Source organism: Pipistrellus hanaki (assembly GCF_964339955.1).
Source record: "Pipistrellus hanaki genome assembly, chromosome: 12".
Taxonomy (NCBI): Eukaryota; Metazoa; Chordata; class Mammalia; order Chiroptera; family Vespertilionidae; genus Pipistrellus; species Pipistrellus hanaki.
In genome coordinates, this window is record NC_140514.1 from 7256645 (window position 1) to 7272827 (window position 16183).

The following is a 16183-nucleotide window of genomic DNA, read 5'->3' on the forward strand; positions in this document are numbered from 1 at the left end:
GAACTAGAAACTACATTTGCATAATGCTCTGATGATGCACAGCCAGCATCACCATCTCTTCTCTCCTCTTCCAAATCATTTGGTCTTAGGCATCTTATTTTGGTCACATTCCAGAAACTTTCTTTTAAAGAGTTGGTTTTTTTATGGCACATTTCATTTTTTATGGAATTTATTGGGGTGATATTGGTTAACAAGATTATATAGGTTTCGGGTGTACAATTCTGTAATACACCATCTGTATATTGTATTATGTGTTCACCATCCAAAGTCAAACTCCTCCAGTTACCATGTATTCCCGTAGACCCTCTACTACCTCTTTCTACCCACTTTTGTAATCACCCCACACTGTTGTCTTGTCTGAGTTGTTTTGTGGTATTTTTTGTTTGTTTGTTTGTTTGTTTGTTTTGTTTTGTTGTGTTCTTAATTGGCATGTTAGAATTCTCCGGGCACCATTCCTGCATTCAAAGCCATATTTGTGTTTTGTGTTTTTGGTTTTTTTAATATATCTAAGATTCCTAGTTTTATATTCATCAGATCTGATAACTGGTTTTGTGTTTTGCTATTATTTGTTCTTTTTGCTTGGGTTTGTTAGCACCTCTAAAAATTATGTTTTAATCTTATTTTTATTCTATCTCTGTTTCTTATTTTCCTCTTAATGTGAATTCACTTTTTTAACAAAACGATTGTCATCAAATTTTCTCTGCTAGCATTATCATTCAAATATTCTTGAATTTTAACTTGCATAAATGTTTAAAGTATACGTGGTTAATGAATTATTTATGGCCCCCTTTTTTTAGCTGGGAGCTTCATTTTGTACTGATTGTCCAACTATCTTTTGAAAAACCTAGTAATGAATTTATTTATCATATGTAGTTATTTTGGCTTTAGCCTGAGTGATAGTCTCATCAATGGCCTTGAATTATCTGCCAAAGGGTTGCTACTGGGTTAGAAGACATGAAAAAAATCTGGAAAAGATTAATAAAAGATTTCTGAAGTATTAACAGCCTATTATGATTGAACTGCATTAGGGTCAGCATCACCTGATATAAACAAATGAAAACATTTACAAATAACTGAGTTTGTAAGGAACATGTGTGCAAATTGACACTTAAAGCCAGTTACAATTGGGGAACAAGAAAATATTTTGTAGCACAGAAGAATAACAATTCAAAAATGCATCAGAGCTAAACTTCATTAAAGATTATCTACTCTATGTTCAAAAGGACAGTAGAGACCCCTGAACTTTAGTTTGAAGAAACAAAAGAGGGGATTGGAAACTATTCAACAAGAGAAGGCCATGCATTTATAAATCAGGGAATCATTGGAAGGATCAAAAGTATAATAAGAAATGAAAAGAAACAACAGGAGAATAAGGAAAAGAAAATTTCAAACATTAACTCATGGAGGAAAGAATAGGAATGGCCTGCCTGTGAATAATACAAATTCTTTTTTAAAAGCACAAAAATACATAATTAATTATAATAATTACACTACTTAAGTATTCTCTGCCTCATTTTCACAAAGGATTTCAGGCAAAATGTAAAGGTATTATACATATTTTTCCCCATTAAATTAAATGACTGTACCAGGTACTTAGGCCTTTGGTAACTTGCAGGGCTATTTTATAGTTGCACTTATATAATTCTCATGTATCTTATTAAGACCTCTTTTATGTATTTTACATTATTGTTGCTAATGTAAAAGAAATATCAATTTAATTTTGCTTCTAGCAGATCATTGTTTTGGAATACATATCTTATGAATTTCCTAATATACTTAACTCCTTGTAAAACCCAATGCATTTTAGCTCATGTTTATATCAATTTGATATATTGTGCTATTTAAAACTTTTAAAAAATATTTATCCTCATTTTCCATGTTTTATACTAATAATTTCTTTTCAAAAACTAAATGAAAATGAGACTAGAAATAATCTTTATGTATCTATTTTTAAATAGAAATGCCTAGAATTTTATTCAATACATTAAAATAAAGAATCATGATTTAATGTACATCAGTTTTATCACTTTATATAAGCAATGTGCATTTTCAAGATGGAATTTTGCTGTCAATAGTGGCTTAATTTTACCAAATGATTTTGCACTGGGATGTGTGTTTTTGTTTAAGCTTATTATTATTACATCGAAGGTTTCTCTAATTTAGATTTGAAGTATTTTAAAAGTTGAGCACAGTCCCATTAAAATACTATGTGTATTTCTTACTTGCTCATTTTTATTTTATTTTTCATAAGTGGGTAAACAAAATTTTATTTTCATTTGGAAAAGATAATCAATGAGAATGTGAGAATAAAGGAGAGTAAAAATCACTTTTAAGCATATGTTGTAAAAATATAATAAATATTAGAATGCATTATGCAAACTAAAAGTTGATCATATAAATATAAAAATAGTATGACACTGAGAGAAATTAGAATCAAAATTGTATAATGTAAGATAACTAGTAACAAATAGAGATTTATGCTAATGAAGTATGATACAATTACATTAAAATAAAATACCTTATTATAAAACTATGCCACCAACCCAAAGAACTCTCCAGGCTATGAGTTATCATGGTGTGTGCTTTTTTGTTTGTTTTTTGTTTGTTTTGTTTTATTCTTACTTTTGGCACTCTCTTTATCACTTACAGGGATTTAGTGATATGCATAACCTATGAACACAGACAATAGAAGCCTTGGGGCAGGCTAAAAGGGATTAATGGGGAAATAAAGGAGCATTGTAAATACTTCCCACAATAAAGATTTAAAAAAGAGTAAACAAAAAGTGTCTTCTTTAATCTTGTTATTGTGTGTAACATGTGTACTGTTTTTTTTTCTTTGTGATAGGGTGTGTATGTGTGTCTGTGTGAGTGTGTGTAAGGGAGAGAGAGAACAAGCACCCGTGTGTCTGGCATATTCTGGTTGACTAACAAAACTGCTTACTCCTATCAACTTTTATATTTCTGAAGGTCTTGCAGAAATTGAGGTCATAATTTGTATTGAAAGCTTTACTTGTTTTTCTTTAAATGTCCTCAGTCTAACTGATCTTCAACTCCAATTTTATCTTCCCAAGTGAACTTTCTCTTGTATTCACCTGACATCCTCTCAAAAATTCATCTGAGCAGGTAGATCCATAGCAAATAAGCATTTATAAATTTGGAGTAAAGCAGTATCTAGTTTACTGGATTTTTTACAATGTTTTTATTTATATATTTATTTATTTTGCCGTGGAGGTTGATGTCTAAGAGTTGAACTCACTAAACATGACTGTAACAATGAAAGTGTGTTTGAGGTCAGGGGGCAGACAAAAGCCCCCATGAGTCAACAGGCCCATTAAAGACTGATGAAGCTGGAAGGTAGCTGGGTGCCCGGGGGACAAGGGATGGCTCTGGTAAATGAGGATTGAAGCCACATTAGATTGCAAAGGTAAATGAAGAGTTTGCAAACATGCAGAGAGAAAAAAAAATACTGACAGATACTCCCTACTCTATGCTTTGTCTCCACTAAAAGAGAGGTTTTTCTTTCAAACTTAATTACTTAATATTTTCTTTAAAATATTATGGGCGAGATAAGAGTGAAAAGTCAGGCTAAGTGAATAGGAACATTGGAGAGAAGCAAGACAATGGTCGGAGATGAAGCAAAAACTACTAGCTCCTCAAGACTTGACAAAGAGCAAGCTAAGCTAAGGTAACCTACTGAAACAGGACATAATCACTTCTACTGGATTTCACCTGCTGCAGGGTAAATTTCCTGCCGCCAGGGGCGCTGTCCTCCTGTTCACCATGTTACACACAGCACACAAACCATGCAAACATGCATCCATCCTTTCAGCAAATGCATCCAAACACCTTCTGTGTCTCATGTACTTTTCTAGAAATGATAGGTGCACATCAGTGGACAAAATAAGATAAAAAAACACTTTATATTCTGGGTCCAGGAGACAACAAAACACACATCTAAAATATACAGTGTGTTAAAAGGTGATCAGAGCTATGAAAAAAAATCACATCAGGTTAAGGGAGAATGAGAATGCCCAGAATGAGGGATACAGGAAGAAGGGAGCAGCCAACGGGATTGCACTGTGAAGGTGATATTTGGGTGAAGACATGGAGGGTCCAGGGCATACTCTGTGCAACTATCTGAGGCAAGTTTAACCAGCTGTCTTTTTAGGATGTAAATTTCCAAAGTTAAATTCGTCAATTGTCAAGATAAAGTAACTGTTATATGTAAAAAAAAAAAAAGAAAAAGAAAAAAAAAGAATGTGAAGTGGTTTGTCAGAAAACACTTTTTAAAAAATCATAAAGGCGTATGAAAACCTGTCTTAAACCTATTTTCCTTGTGCCAATTTCCTCATTTGTATAATCGGCTTTTAAATAATATCTAACATTTAGGCGTGTGCTGCATGAAAGTAGTCTCCTCAGAAGGCTTGCCAAACAGGCATGTTAAATTAAAGTGAGCTTTCCATTCACACAACAAATACTTAAAGGGTGGTAATAATGATCACAAATCAAATGCTATTCTGTTCCTGGCAATTGGCCTTTTTCCTTTTCAGCAGGAAAAATTTTTAATAGCTTCAGAGTTCCTCACGTGACCATTAATTACCCTAACTTAAGATTCATTATCTTGTCATGTTTTAAATATACTATGCTGGAATTGATCATTAATTATTTAAATTTATTTTTATTCTAATGCTGTTCCAATTTAGATACAGCTTTATCTACTAGGAAGAGACCCGCTCATTAACTCATTTATTAAATCAGCTTTCACTCATTATAACATTATTCGTTGAACCTCAACTGGTCCCTTAGTGGTACCTAGTAACCATTCCATATCTCTGATCTATTCAATCTTTCTTTCTTTTGGGAATTATTGTCTGCATTTTTCTAACACGGAAGATTATATCTCCAAGTTTGACTGGCCCAATGAACGAAGACTTTTATGGGTTGGGCGTGAACATCCATAGCACCACTTCTGCCAAATTCTATTAGTCAAACTCTCCCAGATTCAAGAGAATCTCCCAGATTCAAGAGAAAGGTAATTAGATTAGAACCCTTTCTTGATAGTAAGAGGATCAGAGGATTTGCAGGCTATGTTTTAAAGTTGCCAGTCTGACCTCTGGCCATAAATTATTTATATTTCTCTCACATACAAAATACACTCACCCCCAGAGAACTATAGAACTCTCTGCACAACACAACCCCATTCAAACCTCTGCACCAAGAGAGACCTAACTGGAGCTTGGCTTCTAGCAACATGAGGCTGAGTCCCTCCATGACCCAGCCCTCCACTGAGACACCTGCCTGAGAGAGTAGGCGCTGCCAGGGAGTTTAACAATACCCAGTTACCTCTGCCCACATGGGAACAGAGCTCATCTCTTTCCCCTCGTTCCAATAGTAACTGAATAGAAATTTGTCTTCACCACTTTAATTAATGCATGCCTTTGTTTATGTTTGATAACCTGCCTCCAAGACCCCTAAGTCCCATCCTATTACAAATTCAAGAATCTTGTCATTTAAATAAGGTCAAGATGCAATGAGACATTTTGGATATGATAACTATATCTCTGGATTTGAAAAACTTAAAAAAATTATTCTACACATTTACATAAAAAATACAAGAGCGGGATTCGACCTAGATAATTGCACTATGGATACACACAGCAGTCACCTTTTCAAAGCAATTCTGAAACCCAGATGGGCACATATTGCCCAGTTCCTTGATTAAGGTGCAGTCCTACCCCCAGGAGGCTATTTGCTCTGACTCTCAGTTCTACATATTAGATCCTTTTGTTTTCTTTTTCCTCTGAGGCCTCTTGCTTTTATCTTCTGGGTCATTTTTTATTTTATTTTAATAAGAAATAGCCTATGTTTATGAATAAATGGATTCCTCTGCCTTCCTCCTATCTATAAAGGGTTGATAGGATTGGTGTCAAAAGTCTTTTTCATCTTATATTGTCTTTATCACTTTTGGTCTAGACCAGTGGTCAGCAAACTAATTATCAACAGAGCCAAATATCAACAGTACTACAATTGAAATTTCTTTTGAGAGCCAAATTTTTTAAACTTAAACTTCTTCTAACGCCACTTCTTCAAAATAGACTCGCCCAGGCCGTGATATTTTGTGGAAGAGCCACACTCAAGGGGCCCAAGAGCCGCATGTGGCTCGAGAGCCACAGTTTGTCAACCACCGGTCTAGACTAATGAAAAATACCCTTAAAAATGTTGTCGATTTTCTGTATATCAATTTATAATCCACTCTATTAAATTAAACTCAGATCCACAATTAAGTCCTTCTCTTGCCTTGAGCTTCCTATGAGTTGTGGTATAATGCCTCCATGGTTCTTCAAATGTCCATTCTTAAGAGAAGGTAAACAAAGAGTGTCCTAAAGACCCTCAGAAGTCCACTTAAATTTTTGAAAGGGTTTTCCAAAGCTTTCTGAGATTTTAACTAAAGGTTTCACAGTTACGCATGTGTTTCATCTTTATTCTAAGCCATATTTTTGAGAGCACCCTAGGTTTTCTTTTTCCCTGAACTCTTTTTCTTTGAAAAAAATACACAAAACTTTTGAACTCCAGAGACCTCCTGCTTTGATCTGGCATGTTAGAAGCTGCGAATTCACCACTCCATGCTAATAACAAATAAAAAGCTTAACACATTGAAAAACTACTGTGTCTGATACAATAATGATGGATACAACCCATTACATTTGGCCAAATCTATAGAATGTACACCACCAAGAGTGAACTCTAATGTAAACTATAGACTCTGGGTGATAATGATAAATCAATGTAGGCTCATCAGTTGTAACAAATGTCCCACTCGGGTGATGAATGCTGATAATCCGGAAGGCAATAGATCTGAGGGAGGATAAGGCATAGGGGGCATGTCTAAACCTTCTATTCTATGTTGCTGTGACCTTAAAACTATTTAAAAAATATTTTAAAAAGCATTTGCTGAGAAAGACAGGGAGTTAAAATAGTTTTGTTTTTGAACCCAGCAAGTCCTGAGTGCTTTATATTTTCTCTACACTTTAATTGAAAATATTAAATAGTTTCTTTTTTGCTCATCTCTCTCTCCCCTCTCTGTATCTCCTTAGATACAGCTAATAAGTAGCTACTTTCAAAAACTGCCTGGAAATTTTCTTAGCATGATCCATTAGTTCGTACAGGTAAATATTATATTTTTCACATCAACACAAGTTTTGCTAAAATTTCTGCCACTACATAAGAAACGTCCTTTTATTTACAACCAGTCCTCCAATGACAATGTCCTCTGTGTCCGGACAGCCTTGACTTCCAAACTTTCTGAAGCCCTTATAGAGTTGATGAAAAGTTCTCTCAAGTTCCTTCTTGATTTAACTAACATGCTAATTTGCATAACTAACATTAAAGGACCTGTCATCTAATACCAGTTGCCAAGTTCCAAAGCCAATACCATATGTTTTCAGTTTTTACAACAGCAGAACCCTACTCATGGTACTAAATTCAAGCTCTAAGTGTATCCTAATTGACTTAGGAGCTTAAAATATTTATTTTTTTTATGTCCACAGATTTTTTAAATAAAAAATTAGGAAGAACAAGGCTCAGTGAGAATGACTGATCTCTCCTCCATGGCACCTGTAACCTCTGACAGGCAGACAATAGCTGAGGATGAAAATTATCTTAAGTGTTGTTTTCTAATAAGGATGGCTTAACTGGAATGCCAGCCAGTGTGTCTTCATATGGTTTCTCTATGTGGCCTGCCTTTTTTATAGCCTAGCAATCTCATTGCTAACAGACTTCTTCCATGACAGATTGAAACTCCAAAGATAAATAGTCCAAGAGATGAGGCAGAAGCTGTGTCATATCTTATGATGAACCCTTAGAAGTCACATAGCATCGTTTCTATTGCAGTCTTTGGGTTGAAATTGTCATAAATCCACCCAGAGTCAAGAGGAGAGAAATTAGATCAATTCTTAACAGAGGTAGAAAAGGAATGTATTGTAATAAATTTTGGAATTAATTAATTAGCCAAGAACATGGTTTAAAAATAAGTATTCATATGAAACACATACATGCACTTACCATGCTTTTAGCATATGTATGTCACCTTCAGATACAAATGTGATTTATGTTCACATTGCTTTGAATAAGTCTACAGTTAATTTATAGTTTCTTATGTCAAAAAGTCAAGAGCATTTTTTAGGAAAAATAATTATATCATATCATAATTCATAATTTCAAGGCAGTAATCCAGAGTAGCTTAGAGCATGAGCTTTGTGATTCTAAGTCTGTTATGAAGCTATAAAACTTTAATCAAGTTATCCAGACTCTCAAAGCTTTAGGGTTTCTTTTAAACAACTTTATTGACATATGATTTATATAGAGTAGACTGTACCCATTACAAGTTTAAATTTTGATGAGTTTTGACATATATATATACATATATATATATACATATATATATATATATCCATGAAACCACTGAAATATATGCCCAATGAAAGCAGTGTCACAACCAAGATTCAGAACCTTGCCTCTTCCTCCCAAATTTTTTTGTGCTTTTTTTCAATCCATCCCTTTCTCCATCTTTGGCTCTAAGCAACCGTTGATTTATTTTCAATAATTGCAGATTAGTTTGCATTTTCTAGAATTTTTATTTTGTTGTTGTTGTTGTTATCCTCACCCAAGGATATTTCTCCATTTCTTTTTAGAGAGAGTGGACAGGAGAGGAAGAGACAGAGAAAAAACATCAATGTGAGAGAGACACATCAGCTGGTTGCCTCCTGCACTCGCTCTCACTAGTGTCTGGGATCAAGCCTGCAACCAAGGTAGGTACTTTGACCAGAATTGAACCAAGGACCCCTCAGTCAATGGGCCAATGCTGTATCTACTGAATCTACTGAACCAAATTGTCCATTGCTAGATTTTTTTAATAAATGGGATCATATAGAATACATTTTAAAATAAGGCACCTTCAATTAGCATACTGATTTTTAGATTTATTGATGCTATTGTGTATCAATATTTTTTCCCCTCTTTACTGTTGAGTAGCATTGTGTTTTACAAACACACATTTTGATTTATCCATTATCTATTGACAGACATTTGGGTTGTTTCCAGTTTGGCGTTGTTCTGAGTAAAGATTCTATAAATGTTTATATACAAATTTTTGCATAGATTTCTTAGGTCTTTTGCATAAATATCTAGAAATGGAATGGCTAGACTACGTGGTAGATATATGATTGGCTTTTAAAAATAAATTGAAATTCTGTATCTGAGGAAAAAATAACATTTTAGTAAGTCAAACCATTTTTTTAATCCTACCAGCTGTGGATTAGCATTCCTGTTTCTCAAATGCTCAAAGTCTTATTTTTTTGCATCTAAAAAATGGAAATTTTTGTATCTAAAAAATTGTATCACTAGAGGCCCTGTTCATAAAATTAATGCAATAGCGGGGGGGGGGGGGGGGGTTGCCTCAGCCTGGCCTGTGCCATCTCATAGTCCAGGAGCCCTAAGGGGATGTCTGACTGATGGCTTAGGTCCACTTTCCTGGAAAACAGGTCTAAACCATTAGTTGGACATCCTTAGCACTGCCACAGAGGAAGGAGAGCCACCACTGATGTGCACCCCAGTTGTGAGACTGGCTGAGTGGTGCTCCCTTGTGAGAGCACACTGACCACCAGGGGGCAGCTCCTGCATTTAATGTCTGCCCCTGGTGGTCAGTGTGCATCATAGCAACTTACCATTCTGCCATTTGGTCTATTTGCACATTAGCCTTTTATTATATATTAATAGAATATCTCAGAAGTTTTGAATAAACTACATAAAATAATATAATCAAGTTGCTAGCACTGGGCTAGGTGCTGAATTTAAGGTATCTATGAGATAACTAGGAGGGAGTGATTAAAAAGATATTTAAATATAATATATATGTTAGAAATGCAAACTTGCCATCTGAGATAAAGAAATACATTTGAAATGTACCAGCATAAGTGGTAAATACATACATGATAACAATTTAAATGATCTAAGGGGAGTATAGCAAAATGAAGATTTATCCAGGATTGAAATCCAAGACACCCAATATTTAGATACAGAAGAAGCCTAGCAGAAGGGATTGGTGAGGTAGAAGAAAAAGCAGAAGCGGTGTGTCAAAAGAGCTAAGATAGGTGAAGCTTTCAAGAGAGGATGAGAAGTTGAGGGGGAAGCTCTCTTCCAACATGGAAGGTACCAGTGACTATGCAAGAACTGTTTCAGCGAGGATGTGGTGGAGGCCAGGTTAGAGGAATTGACAGCCCTGGGAGTGAAGAACATGACCAAAGTATGCAATAAAAGCCAACAGGATCCTGAGAGGGAAAAGAGAGAAAGTGGGCCATCGCTGGAAAGGGAGTGAGTCTAGTTGACATGCTTCATTTATCTGTTTATTGAAGGAGGTCAGTGCATGTCGGTATAGGAATGGAAAAGATACAGTAAAGAGAGATTCCAGGTAGGAGAGAAGAGGGACACCCACAGCAGGCAAAGTCCTTAGGAGGTGGGAGGACTTGGGAACCAGAGCACATTTACTACAAAGGATCCCCGATTGGTTAATGGCTTTTCAGTAAGCCTGCACTGGATTTCTTCTTCTTCTTCTTCTTCTTCTTCTTCTTCTTTTTTTTTTTTTTCAAGAGAAATAACCAGAACAATATTTGCCTGAAGTAAAATAATAATAATAATAATAATAATAATAATCAAACATCTGCAAAGGGATGTATTTACCATGTAACTTCCTCCCAGAGACTTCAAGAAACATCTTCAGATGGATTACAGGATGCAAACACAGCAGAATAGAAAGAGCTAAGCAATAAAAATAAAAATAAAATAGGTTGGGGTTTGGAGATAAATTAAAACTGGGTTAGAAGTGACTGAAAATGAAAATAAAATCTGAGCTCAACTTTCTGGCCATAAAGACAAAAAGCAAATAAAATATATTAAGTAATAAAATTAAGTCTTCAAAAGATACTTTTCTGCAAATTAAGGGTGATACTTATTATGACAAGTTTTTTAAAAAATATGAATGCTAATGAACATCAATCTTTGATAGACGTTGTACAAAAATATCTTGAGATAATCTTTAGAGGGCCATTTCTCAAATTGAACCTCAAAAAGAAAAAAAAATGAAGACAACTTTAAACTCAAGTTTCCAAATACATTTCTGTGAGGAGCTAACCCTCTCTCATTCAGATAGTTATCAGAAAGGTAATAGGTGTTTTAGAATTAAAAAGAAGCAAACTCCTAAGAAAGAAAGAAAGGAATGATTTATCTGCTTGATAATCTTCCCTTGTTCCTCATTCTTTTATCTCTCCAAAGTATCTAATGCTTCTGGTGGAGAAAGGTAGGAATGGACCATTCTCTCTGTGTGTGTATTTCATGTGGTGGACACTGGGGAGGGTGGGGAGGGGGAAGAGGAGATAGAGATTAAGAAATCCCAAATGACAGGCAGGACAGGAAGGGCCAGATCTCATCAGAGCAAAGAGCATGCCCACAGGAAGATATACCAGATTGTGAGATGCTGAATCCAACTTCCAGGAGCTCCAGAAGCAAGGGAAGGAGATTAGAACTATGTTACTGGACAATGAGAGCCCAGGTGTTTTCTTGAGCCAGGCAATTAGGAGTTGAAAACACTGTGTGGCTTAGTTTGGCTAATTCTCCATCTTAAACTAGAAAAAGGAGGAAGTTGAGGCCCGTGGCCACTCTGGAGACAAGTGGAATAACCCAGGAATGTCACAAGCACCAGGTAGTTGGTGGCTTCAGCAGTAATGAGTGAATGAGACTCACAAGAGGTCGTGTCATGTATAGAACAATAAATCCTGCGGATAGAGCAAATTTGCCAGGTCAAAAGGCAATTCTTTAGACAGAGGTGTGTGCCCTGGGAGAAGCTTTCATCACCAAAAGAAAGTTGGTTGAAGAAATGATGTATTACGTAGGTTACAGATTACATATTTTGATGAAAAGGTAAGATAGTTTTGTTACTTTTTCCCCCCAACCTTTGAAAACTTTCTAATAATCGGTTCCATAGAAAAGCTGACCTTTAGGATTGAAAGAAGTTAAATTACCCTTTCCTCAACAAAATCTTCCTTTGGTGCCACTCCCTTGAATGGCTCAAAGACAATTTAATTTGTTTGGGTTAATTAATTCAGGTTCAAAACAGTAGGTTCAGTTGCTGCTCCCAATTAGTAAGTCAGACCATGAGCTGTGGAGGGTCTGTTCTATATCCGGGTATATTAGGACGGACCAATAGAAGGTATTTACAGAGACTCATTTGAAGCACCTCATTGTCAAGACAGTTTCCCTTGATATAAAAGACAATTTGAAGTGAAGCTATATTTGGTCCAAATTTAATTAATTTGGGGTCTTGGTTTCCCAAAGAAAGAATCAAACACATTGACTACAAAACTGATAGTTTGACTAGACATGCTTTTTTCTTTCTTTCAAAATGTTCATGAAACTAAGAAAAAGTAATATTGGTGAACCTGAACATGTCTATAGCTGTTCTGATCATGATGATGATGATGACAATGATGCTGATAACACGATGATGAAGAAGGTGATGACAATGACAATCATTTATGATGGCAGGGGGGCAGGGGTAGGGAAGATGAATTTCAGAGTGACAGAAAGTAAGAGTTAGAAATCCAGGGATATTTAACAAATTGTATTGTCAGCAGTGACTCACATTAATGGAGTCATTATCAGAAAATTGCATATAATTCCTGTTATTGCGAGTCCTTGGGATAATATGGCTGTTCTGCCGGGAGATTAGGAGCCGCAGGCCCTGTGTAATTTTGGAAATTGCTCTGATAGGACTCCTGTGGCTAGAGAGCTCAGAGCAGGCCCTTCCCGCATGCCCGGCCCCTCTGGACAGTGCTTTTTGAGGAAGTCACCTGCTTGGTTGACAGCACAACCTGCCTCTTGTCCTCTCTCAATAAAAGTGTTCATTCATTCAGTCCATGCGAGTCTCTTGCTGGCATTCAACAGCGCACGAGGGGCAACGTGCTCATTTTCCTCGCATTATGCTTTAGAAAATGGTTCCATTTCAAAATTATAATGTCAAAAACTACCTGCTACCCGGTCTTAAGACGGAGCATGGTCAACCCGCACAGACTTTTAGCAAATGGCAGCACCAGGCTCTCCGGCTCCTTTCATCACACACTGGGCTGTAGCTTTTCTCTTAAAACCTTCTTCTTTTTTTATTTCTTTTTTTTTTTTTTTCTTTTTCTGAGATTGTATCTCCCTTTAGATAAATTCCGGTTGCAATTTTTAATCTTCCAGGAGGGAAGCGGGATTGCCCTTCTCGCTGTCCTTCACACCGATTTGTCTTTGCTGCTCATTATACGTCCTGGCGCCTTGCTGCCAGCTCCATTAGAGGCGGAAGGACCCGCCAGGCCACAATTCATGCTGCAATCTCATAAAATTAACTTTCACGCAGAAATCCCTTTTTCCCCCTCGCTCAGCCATTTTCTATGCTTAAGAAATCCTGATGATTTCTCTTTGAAGGATTAGTTGTCTTTGTCTTTGGAAATGATAAATTACACAGGAGGTTGGACTTAAGAGCAAAAGAAATGTAGAATAAAAGCTTAATTCCGACTTTCTTCCTAATGATTACAAAACCCTCCCTGCCTTATTGCACTAGCTTGAAAGCAGAAACATGTGCCGGGGAGTCAGGCGCAGGGCGCGTTAATATGGAAAAGGAACGGAAGAGAGTGGGATATGCAATATGGCCTTTTCCCATCGTGAATTAAAGGTCTTGATTTGTGGTGCAAGCCCTGCCTGCTCCACACCATTCCTTGGGACCTAATAGAAACTCCTCCTGAACTGGGTTCTGCTGGGGGCTGGGCTCCTACTTCCTAGCACACCCAGGGACACCTTGCTGAATGACATGTGCTGACTACTCTTCATGCCCCTCTTCCAGCCCTCAGCAGGCTCAAGGCCAGAAATGCACCTGAGGAAGGCCAGGCCTTGGACTCTGAAGGAGCCTCATGATGTCTCCGTGATGCCTGCTGGGCCAAAACCTCTGGCACAGTGTGAGGAGTGAAAAATAGCAGACTCGGGACATTGCTTTTCCTAGAGGAAGCTCTTCCTTTGTCCCTCAACAAATGACCCTGACTTTTCCTCTGTTGCCCTTTTGTCTTCATCAAATAAAAGGTTCTCTTCCTGGATACAGGGTGTAAAAATAAGTATTTTGTTGTCAATAGTGGGCTTTCTGGGTTTAAAATTCTTTTCTGATATTACAGATACCAGTGAAAACAAAATGGTACTTGTTCTTATAACCAATCAAAATATTTTTAATTATTTAAAGCTAGAGTCCCAGACTGAAGGACCCCACCAGTGCATGGGTCCATAGATATAAAATAAATAAATAAGTAAAAAAAAAAATAAAGTTAGAGTCGCTCTTCAGCTGTGAGTAAAAAGCTTATCATTTAATTTGACAAATTTTGTATAGATACTTTCTGATATTGTAGGATATAGTGGAGTAGGGAAAACTAATCTAAGATGTCATCTTTATAGTTAGCATTTATTTCTTTCTAATGTGAGAAGAATGTTTTATGGTGAATGATGAAGATTGGAAAATGGATATTTCCATATTATGTGATTCTATATTTCTTTCTGAACTGTGTGAGAAGAATATAAAAGTGTGGAATGGATATTGTTACAGAAGGCTGTCTTCGAAAGCAAACCTCTCATTACCTGGAGTATAAAAAAATGTAGCTGAATGTGACACAGTTACTAACCTGCTCCGAAGAGAATATTTTGCAATGTTGTGAGAAGGGCACATAAAACATTTACCCCGTAAGAATGAAAGGCCATTGAGTATTAATCATATTATTATCCTTATTAGCATAATACTACATTTAGCCAGTCTCTGCTAAGTTTCCATTCAAGGTGTATGTACAAAAAGAAAAGCGCACCAAGTAAACTATGTAGGGAGTGAATGTGAGACAATGTCAATGAGTATTATACAAATCCTGGTACCTAAGAGCAAAGCATAGGATCCCATCTTAAAATAAATATAGCAAGTGAGCATTATGTAGAGTTCTCAAAATTAATTGCTTGGATCAACCCTGTACTATTCTTACCAATTAGAAGAATGTGTCACTGAGCTGGGTTTTGATTTAACAGGGTCTCCTCTCCCCTTTCCCCTCCTCCCTCCCTTCCCCCCACCAAAGAGACATCCACTGGATAGCATGACTAAAGCTACTGAAAAACAGAGGTAGGCAATAACTCACTAATTTAACTCAATGAGGGCATGCAACAGGGGGTAGAGGGTAGGAGGCTGCGGGAAGGTCAATGGGGGGGGGGGGAGGAAGTATATGTATTACTATATGTAATACTTTAAACAATAAAATTAAATTTAAAAAATAAAAAATAAAAACCTTCAAATAACCAGTAAAAAAAAAATGTTTGACTAGATTCTAAATATGCTGTGAATCATCGCAGTTTGAAGTTTTCTGCCAAATGCACTTAAATACTTAGTGAGTTGCCAATCATTTACATTGCAAGTCCATGCTAAATGTTATTTATTTATTTTTAATATAATGATAGCACGGCTACCCGAGAGCATGTAGCAAAAGCAATATGAGCCTTTGATGCATTTACCACCACTGTGTTGTAGCCACAGGCTATAACTGTGTCATTTTAGGACAAAGGAGAAGGGATGCTGAGCTCATTCTCAATTTAGAAAACAATTGCTCCTTACACAAAGAATCTGTCTGTCCCTGGATGTATGTATGTATGTATGTATATACATATATATTTTAGCAATTGAAGTAGACTATAAAATTAAATCCAGATTATTGTGCATGAAACTAGGGGTTCTATGGAAAGGAACCTCACAGGTGATCTGATTATAAATTCCTAACAAGGCAGGTCATGACTGGTAGTCACACCCCAGGCATATAAGTCCTTTAGTGAAAGGTTTTAAAATAGCCCTGTTCTTTGTTCTTGTGTATTTAGAATAACACACCTTTGAAATACTGCAAGGATTACCCCTGAAAGGGAGTATTAACCCTCAAGAAAAAGCATAATCTAATTAACTACCTTGTAATCTAATCCCTGAGTTGCTTCCTCCCACCTTCATGTAATCTTCCTTAGGTTCTCTCAGTAATTTCAAGTGCATAAACTATTATTCTCCGGAGTATTTGAGATCTTGCATCCCCCGCATATGTTG